The following is a 10,200-nucleotide window of genomic DNA, read 5'->3' as shown; positions in this document are numbered from 1 at the left end:
GCCCCTCATCCTCTGTTAAACTTCTGGAGTCCTCTGTGACATTTAGCTGTTTGTACAAATATTTAAGATTTAAGAGCGACACAACCCGGAGGATTTTCACCCTTTCTCACATTTTTCGAGCGCACAGTAAGCCCACATGGCTAGTTTATCATGCAATGTCTAGGCCTGTCCACTAACACACTCAAAGAGTAATGCCCTTTCTGCTTGACTGCTTTCCATTTTAGTATTTCTGTTTGGAGCACCAGGAGGTTTACATTTTAACTCGCAGTTACAGAATACTTTCATCATTCTTTTAATCTTTACTTCAAGCGGCAGTTATGAGCCAACATTTTTTTGGTTAGCCTCAGAGTAGAGGCAGGTAAGGACTGAACTGGAGCGAGAGAGAGATTTCACACACCATGTAGTAGGGTGCTGTTTTCTGGGGGTGGGGGTGGGGGGTGGGAGTGTTACACTGGATGTCAGAGCCATAATGACCTCATCAATTTCTTTAGTGGCTGGGCTGGCTCAGGGCCGATTCATTCCCCGTTTGTAATGGAAGGCTACAGTACAGAGACCGATGAGCACCGCAGCACTGCCCCAGCGTTCAAAGCAAAAACGAGCTGGAGGAGTTCTGCTACTGAACTCAGCAGCCCCATCGCATGGTTAAAAGCGGTAATGCATCCGGGTGCTTCGCAGAATGGTCACCATGAAGTGGGTTCTCGCTTTCTCTCTCACTCTCTCTTTCTCTCTCTGTCTTTTTCTCACTCTCTCTCTGTAAGGTTATGAGAAGTCTGGTCAGGTTCATAGTTCTGTAAGCTTATGAGCAGCCTGGTCAGACTCATACAACCGTAAGGTTATGTGCAGCCTAGCTCGGCTCCTATTACTGTAAGGTTTTGAGCAGCCTGGTGAGGCTCATACAATTGTAAGGTTATGAGTAGCCTGGTCCGACTCCTATTTCTACTGTAAGGTTATGAGCAGCCTGGTCAGACCCATAGTACTCTAATGTTCTGAGTAGCCTGGCCAGGCTCACAGAACAGTCGATGAGGAGCAATGGACTGAAGTGGAGCTGGTTCCTGGTTCCCAGTACCACCTGAGATGAGACCAGCTGTGCTTAGAATGGCTGGATGAACAGATTGATCTGTGAGCTAATGATCCAAATGAAAAAGACTTATGAACATTACATTTGGGTTAAATTCTCCAGCAGTTTCACTGTATGATGGACTTTTTATGATGCCATTTTGATGTTTGTAATATTCCTCAGGTTCTGCTACTGCCCTCATGTCTCTCTAAGGTCTGAGCATGCTCACAGTGAGGGACAGGTTCTGATGGTGAAAGTAATTAATTTAGTGTGTGTTTGCAGGCGTGTGTGTGTGCGTATACATGCATGCATGCGTGCCTATGAGTGTGTGTGTGTGTGTGTGTGCATGTGCGCGCATGCCCTGGCATTTTTGTGTGTGTGTACGTGTGTGTGTTCTTGTAGGTGTGTTTGTGGTGTTATGTGTGTGGGTGTGTATCTGTGTGTGTATGTGTGCATGTGTGTGGGTATGTATCTGTGTTTGTGTGTGTGTGTGTGTGAATGTGAATGTGTGGGAGATCGACAGGCTCTGAGGGCTCCAGCTGTTTTTTCCTCCCTTCTTAATGCCGCTTTCAGTTGGTCTTAAGCAAGAATGCTTGCCGCAGTTACCAAGTTCCACCTTCCAGAGGAAATGGCAGTGTTTATACGACAGGCCCAAACTGCCCGGCACCACTTCCCCAAACTCTCACACACACACACACACACACACACATATACACACACGCACACATGCACATACACACACACACACACACAGATGCACGCACACACACACACACATGCACATGCATACACAGATGCACGCACACTCACACGCACACATACCCACACATACAGGCACACACACACACGCATGCATACCCACACATACATGCACACACGCATATACACATACACACACACATACACACGCACACGCACACCTACACACACACATAGACACTCATACACACACACACACACACACATACATACACACACAGGCACATACACACAGCCACACACATGCACATAGGCGCACACATGCACATACACATACATGCACACACACAAACACACGCGCACATACATACACACATGCGCACAAGCACACACACACACACACCCCATTTCCTGTCAGGAGTAAATATAGATGGCCCTCGTCTAGTGACGAAATTCAGAAGACAGAAACTGTGGAAAAACACCCTGCTGTGCTTCTCCCAGATCCACCTGTTACCACAGGGCTAGACTCTAACCGCAGAGGGCGTACGAGCAAAGAAGCATCTCTTTATTCATTCTTTATTTTTAATTAGTGGACTGCCTCATCCAGGAGAGAATTACACAGCTGACATACACACTATTCATTTATGCAGTTGGGTATTTACTGAAGCAATTCGGGTTAAGTAACTCGCCCAGAGGTACAAAAATAGTGACCGCACGGCAATCAAACCTGCAACTTTTAGCAACAAGCCGATGCACATTCAGTCCCTAACCATTATATTTTGGTGTGACTATCCCGGTCCTGGCGCTAAATGCCACCAATCAGTGCGTGAACAGAGCTGCAGGGTATATTTCTTCGACTTTGGACAGGAGGGGTTGCGAGTTTGAGTCCTATATTTAACACCGACGCCTGCCAATGATCATACGGCATGTTTGTTCCTGGTACACTCACGGTGTCCTCGCAGTACAGAGCTACAGTATTCTGGAGCGTCTGTGCTCCTCGGGTGAGCGTGTGTTTAGGAGCCGCATTCTTACCCAGGGAGATGTGGGTGTGCCCGCGCTGGAGAGGGCTTCTGTATGAAAGGTGGCCGTGTGCGGTGATTGATGTGGCATTAAAGAAAGGCGACCGGCACATCTGGTTCGCTCTGGCCCTGACGGACCAGCGGCAGGAAGCACGGGCCACAGAGGAGCGGCTTCCCCTGCCGGCCACGTCTCGCTTCCCCTGGGGAAAAGCACACAACATTATCTGACCTTAATCACAGCGGATAGCCACAGGGGAAATTAAGCAGCGGCCAACCAAAATGTTTCCCTGGATTTGCTTATTGGACTCCCGTGCACCCTCCCCCCTCCACCCCCCACCTGAACAGCCGACTGTTTACTACCACTAACATTCTCAGCTACAAATCCGGTCTTAATGTATTAAATAATGTGGACGTAAAGGCAGAGCACATTACAATCCAATGTGTGTGGTGCCCGGCGCATCTTAATGCGTGAGATGTTTAAGTCTTTAAGAACAAGGCTACTTCTGTGAACCAGAATGAAACCTCACTTATATAGCAGCACATTCAGTACCCAAAGAATATAGGAGAGGGAGTGTAGTGGTGTCATGGAGGATTTGGGCATTTTTGAGGTTGGCACATCTTGATCCTGAGGGCCCAGGGAGGGAGGGGGCAGTGGCCTGTACCCCAGATTATGGAGCGGATCAGACAGATCCAGATATAAGAAGGCGATGCCCTCTGCGTGCCCCCAGCGTGGAAGAAATCCATGCTCCTCTGCTCACCCACCCCCAGCACGCTGTCCCACTCGGCAGGGGGGGCAGTTTTATAGGTCAGCGCGCAGTGGAGCACAGCTGGGAGGGGCGAGGGGGCGACTGCAGCCCAGCGGGGTGACCACTGTACCCCACAGCCTGAGCGGGGAAGAAACCTGTGTAAGTTTTACCCTGCGCTACTGGATGAATTTAATGTTATCTCAGTTGTCTGACTTCAAAATAATGCTTTAGCCTCTCCTCTGTGCTAACAGTTATGCTTAGGAGACTGCAGATGAGGGACTATAGCCTTTTTTCGCCAGTAGTGTGGAATCCCTGCCAGCACCGCAAACACAGTCTGTTCTCCATTTGGGGTCTGATAAGGGCCAAACTTCTGTAAAGTCCCATGTGTTTGTCCATCTGTCCCTGTAGGGCTTCAGTCCCACCTCCTTCTGTCTTGCCACCGCATGTCATTATACAGTTCATCTACTCCTATAGTACATCTCTGTCCTACACCTGGCTCTCAAACCTTCCTCTGCTCCATTCCACAACTCCATCTTCTCCACCCACATCTGCTCCCTATAGCTACCTCACCTGTGTCTACCCCTACAACCACCTCACTTCCATCTGTGTCTGCTCCTACAACTTCCTCACCTCCACTATTGGCTGCTACAACAACTACCTCACCTCCACCTGTGTCTGCTCCTACAATTACCTCGCCTCCATCTGTGTCTGCTCCTACAACTACCTCACCTCCACCTGTGTCTGCTCCAACAAATACCTCACCTCCATCTGTGCCTACTCCTACAACTACTTTACCTCCACCTGTGTCTGCTCCTACAACTACCTCACCTCCACTTGTGTCTCCTCCTACAACTACCAGACCTACACTTGTGACTGCTCCTACAACTACCTCACCTCCACCTGTATCTTCTCCAACAACTACCTCACCTCCACCTGCCTCTCCTCATGTATGCTGGACAGGATGTGTGATGAGAGATTTTGGCTTTGGGGTGGATGGCAGAGCAGGGTAATATAAGTCAGGATTAATGAGCTTTTACTTACAGGAGTTAGAGTGCCAACAAACAGCCTAAAGTCAGCGAATGAGCTGCTGGAGGTAGCGGAATGTGTCTCTGCATGCGCTAAGATAAATAGCATCCCAGCGCTTTACCATTAAGACACCAGCCTGGATCATTAATCACCCAGCAAATGACTTTTTGGGCTATAATTCAGACACACACACACTCCAAGATTCTTGAATGTGCACACACACACAAACGTACACACACAGACACAGAGACACACACATACACAAATTTGGTGGCACAGTTACAGCACAGGTAACCATCAGCCACATCAGCTGACATTTTAAATTAAGGCATTCATTTATACGCGGACTTTTGACACATTAAATTGACAGTGGCTTCCTTTTTCTGCATCTTTAATTCAAAATAGTTCAACAAATAGAAACAGCAACATGGTAAGAGCATACTGCTTCCCACCTCACAGTAAATATACTGTTTTAGCATCTTTAGCTGCTTTAGGATCTCAGTATATATGAAGAGATATTTATGTTTGCAGATAATGACGGAGGAGACGTGCTCGTCTAAACTGTCTGACAGCACACTCCCATTTCTGTAAGTGTTGTTGTTAAGCAGTTGCACAAACTTAATGATCCTAATCACCTAAAATGCCGAAACCATAAGTGAATCCTATACTTAGAAACGGTTGTTGTAATTGAACCAGCCTTACCAGCAGTTGAGGCACTTACCTCAGTGAAATTTTCAGATGCAAAAAATGCAAAATGAAGATGCACTCTTTCGGTGTATGAAATTATCCTGGGTTTGTCTCGGCGTGGAAATCTGTGGAGATGCATCATATTACCAGTGCGTAAACAATCTATTTACGCATTCGGTCAACAGTACTTGTGGTGGGCAGACACGGCAGCCTTGTGCATATAGACATGTTTGTTTCTTCACTTTTTGTTGACAAAGTTAAGGACATTAAGACCATGATTGTTCCCTCCGCTACCGCACCCTCTGTTAATTATCCATTGCAGTCCGCAGTTTTGGACCGCTTCTCTCACCTATCACTTTCCATGATCTCACTAACGCAGCCCATCCGGTGTGTTCCTCATTTAGGCCTCTGGATATCCTATCCACTTCTTTTCTCAACCGCGTATTGAATTCCACTGGTCCTTGGTTAGCGGCTAAAAGCAACAATTCCCTTGCGCTCCCTAAGAACTACAGACCCATTTCCAAATTGCCATTCATTTCTAAAATCATTGAGAAGGTGATTACAGAACACTTGCTTCATGTTCTGGAAACACACAATATGTTTCATAAATTCCAGTCTGGCTTCTGTCAGAAGCATTGCACTGAATCAGCACTCCACTGGATGTCAGATGATACATCATGCTGTGCAGATGCAAGGGAGTGCACAGTTTTGGTGCTGTTTGATCTCATTGCAGCTTTTAATACGATGGATCAGAGCATTCTCAGTGAGAAGCTAAGGCAGAAGGTGGGCATTGCAGGAACAGTGTCTGCTGGTAGCCACTTATCATCTTCTCCTCTCTTTCATATGATGTTCCACAGGGCTTAGTTCTTGGGGCTATTTTTTTTGCTATTTATATGCTTCCACTTGGTCAAATTATTAAAATATGTTTAAAATATGCTGCTTACCATTGTTAAGTGGAATATACTCAACTGTAGCCTACATCTTCTTTAAACCTAATAAGCTAGAGAGGATAGCTGTTTTATAAGACTGTTTAGCTGTCATTACGAACTGGATAGCTAACCATGTTCTGCATTTCGACTGCAATAAAACTGATCCTCTAGTAACTGGCCTGGATGGTATGACAACGAGGTAAAACTGACCATGGCTCACTAGCTACTCATGTAAGATTTTTCTCTGGGAATTTAGGAGTGATGTTTGATCAGTATACGAGGCTTGATCAGCATGTAAAGACTCTGATGTTTCTAAATTACAGTCTGTTGTCTCTCGTCATGAACTTGAATCAGTAATACGTGCCTTTGTTCCATCCAGATTGGATTATTGCAACTCTTTTTTCACCTGTCTCAGCAAATCAGCTCTGGAGAAACTGCAGCTGGTCCTAAATGCTGCAGCAAGATCCTTCCGTTGCACTGTCCATAGAGCTCACATTTCTCCTTTGTTGGCCTCTCTGTACTGCACAACGGTGATGTAAGATAGATTTAAAATGTTATTAATCAATTTCAAGGCACTCCATGTGCCTCCAATCAAGGCACTCCATGATCTAGTTCCCCTTTTGTCCCCTCATCTCTTAGGTAATCTGACCAGGGTTAACTGGCTATCCCTAGGACAGAACTTACAACATGGGCTGATTGAGCATTTGCTTCTGTAGCTCCTAGGTTTTGGAATAGTTTCCCCCTGGACATTAGATTGCTAAGCGCTTTGGACTGTTCTAAACAGCGTTCGAAAACCTTTTTGTACAGACATGCATTTCATTGATGCCATTGTGTAGCTTGTTGTATTGTGAGAGTCCTAATGGGTTTGTGTTGATTGTTGAAGCACCTTGCAATGCTTTCTCTGGAGAGGTGCTATATTTTTAAAATTCTACTTGCTATGGACATGTATAAGCCTACACACTTAGACATGTGTGCTATCATAGACATATGTTTGCTCATAGACTGGTATGCACTCTATGACTGCGCTTTGCTGAAACAAGCGGAGTCTTTGTCTCTCGTGGCCCTGATCGAGTCGACTTGCACGGATTTAATGGGATCCCCGTATAAACCATGCCAACATACCTTTTTTAAAGAAACATTCATTTCTAGCATAGTCGTGTGGTTACTAGCAGTGCTTCCCAATTAATTTGACATTTCAGGATGTGACCGTCACTTTCCGAAGGAAAAACAGCTACTTTCCTGAACGCTGCCCTGTACAGAAACGCATTTTAATATTGAGCCATTTTTTTACTGTGTCTGGAGGGGGCTTGTTGCATGAGGAAACCACATGCTGCATATCCCACAGAAATGTGACCTGACAAAAATTGAAGTCCGGGCTGTAAAAGGCCTACTGTAATGCAGTCTCATGACCAGAGATTATAAAAGAAACATATAGCCCATAGCCCATGGACTATTTATAGTATTACATTACATTACATTATAGGCATTTAGCAGACGCTCTTATCCAGAGCGACGTACAACAAGTGCATAGGTTTCAAGATGTAGAGGCGCAAAAGAAACACTAGAGTGAAGTAAGGATCGTAGTGCCAGAAGTGACCACATCGATCAGGACTCCAACCCTGTAGAGTAAGCTTGTTCAGCAGCAAGAATCCTACCAAGTACAAAGTACAAACTAGCACTGGAATCACACCTAATCATACAAAAACAATCCTACCAGATACACTAACATAATCAAATTATCCTAGCTAGGTACAATGAGCTGAACTATAGGCTAGGGAGGGGTGGGGAGAGGTGCAGCCTGAAGAGATGAGTCTTCAGTCTGCATTTGAAAGTGGTGAGATTCTCTGCTGTTCTGACCATCACGGGGAGGTCATTCCACCAGCGAGGGGCCAGGACAGACAGCAGACGGGAGCGGGAAGTGCAGACGCGAAGAGGGGGAGGTGCCAAGCGTCCAGAGGTGGCAGAACGGAGAGGTCTGGCTGGTGTGTAGGGTCTGATGATCCTCTGAATGTACCCTGGTGCTGACCCCTTAGCTGCCTGGTATGCAAGCACCAAGGACTTAAATTTGATGCGAGCCATAACAGGCAGCCAGTGGAGGTCAGTGAGCAGGGGGGTGACATGGGAATGTCTGGGGAGGTTGTAGACCAGACGCGCTGCAGCATTCTGGATGAGCTGCAGGGGTCTGATGGCGGATGCTGGCAGACCAGCCAGTAGCGAGTTGCAGTAGTCCAAGCGGGACAGGACCATCGCTTGAACCAGGAGCTGGGTTGCGTAGGTGGTGAGGAAGGGGCGGATTCTCCGGATGTTGTACAGGAAGAACCTGCACGTTCGACTCACCGCCGTGATGTTCTGGGAGAGGGACAGTCTGTTGTCCATCACCACTCCAAGGTTTTTTGCGGTGGGTGATGATGACACCACAGTGTCCCCCAGGGAAATAGAAAAGTCAAGAAGGTTAGAGGATGGAGCAGGGATGAAGATCATCTCCGTCTTGCCTGGGTTCAGCTTAAGATGGTGGTTATCCATCCAGCTCTGGATGTCCCTCAGGCAGGCAGAGATGCGAGCAGAGACCTGAGTGTCAGAGGGCGGGAAGGAGAGAAAGAGTTGGGTGTCATCGGCATAACAATGATAGGACAACCCATGGGCAGAGATTACAGGACCAAGAGATTGGGTGTACAGGGAGAATAGGAGGGGACCAAGGACAGAGCCCTGGGGAACTCCTGTGGCAAGGGGGCGAGGTGCTGATACTGCACCAGCCCAGGCGACTTGGAAGGAGCGACCGGAGAGGTAGGACTCAATCCAGTCAAGTGCTGTGCCACAGATCCCCATAGCTGCCAGGGAGGACAGGAGGATGGGATGGTTGACGGTGTCAAAGGCGGCAGAAAGGTCTAGGAGGATCAGGACAGATGAATGGGAGGCTGCTTGTGCGGCGTGAAGCGACTCATTGACCGAGAGGAGTGCGGTCTCTGTCGAGTGGCCAGGTCTGAAGCCAGACTGGTAGGGGTCTAGGAGGTTGTTCAGGGAGAGAAAAGAGGAGAGTTGATTAGAAGCAGCTCGTTCAATTGTTTTGGATAGGAAAGGGAGAAGGGAGACAGGACGGTAGTTCTGGATGACAGAGGGGTCCAGAGTGGGCTTTTTCAGCAGTGGGGTGACGTGGGCCAGCTTGAAAGAGGAGGGGAAACGTCCAGAAGACAAGGAGGAGTTCACGAGGGAGGTGACATATGGGAGGATGTCAGGTGTGATGGTCTGGAGGAGAGAGGAAGGGATGGGGTCAAGAGCACAGGTGGTAGGGCGGTGGGAGAGTAGGAGCTGGGAAACATCAGAGTCAGTGAGGGGAGAGAAAGTGGAGAAACAAGGGGAGGGAACAGAGCTGGGGGAGTGGGGAAGGGTGGTGGTGGACGTGAAGGAGCTGCGGATGTCTGCAATTTTCTCATCGAAGAAAACTGCAAAGTCATCTGCAGCGAGGGAGGACTGAGGTGGGGAAGGAGTGCTGAGGAGAGAGGAGAAAATGGAGAACAGCTGATGAGGGTTAGAGGCAGATTTATGGATTTTTGTTTGATAATAATTAATTTTGGCAGAGGTTACAGCGGTAGAAAATGTAGCTAGTAGAGACTGGTAGGCAGACAGGTCGGATTGAGCCATGGATTTCCTCCACTTCCTCTCCGCTGCACGTAGGCTGGCCCGGTTGGTTCGGAGGGGGTCAGACATCCACGGACTGGGAGGGGACGAGCGTGCCTGCCTGGAGACTAGAGGACAGAGAGAGTCAAGTGCTGAGGAGAGCGAGGAAGACAGAGTGGAGGATGCAGAGTCAGTGGGAAGGTTGGAGAAGGATTCAAGAGTGGGGAGTGAAGCAGTGACACTGGAAGCGAGAGAGGAGGGAGAGAGGGAGCGGAGATTCCGGCGGACCATGACAGTAGGAGTGGATGGAGGGGAGGGAGGGAGGGGAGTAAGAGGGAGGGAGAAGGAAATGAAGTGGTGGTCAGACTGGTGCAGAGGGGTCACTGTGGGATTGGAAGAGGAGCAATTCCTCAGGATAACCA

The sequence above is a fragment of the Anguilla anguilla genome, chromosome 7 (genome assembly GCF_013347855.1).
Source record: "Anguilla anguilla isolate fAngAng1 chromosome 7, fAngAng1.pri, whole genome shotgun sequence".
Lineage (NCBI taxonomy): Eukaryota > Metazoa > Chordata > Actinopteri > Anguilliformes > Anguillidae > Anguilla > Anguilla anguilla.
The sequence above is the reverse complement of the archived record's forward strand: the minus strand, read 5'-3'. Positions refer to the sequence as shown.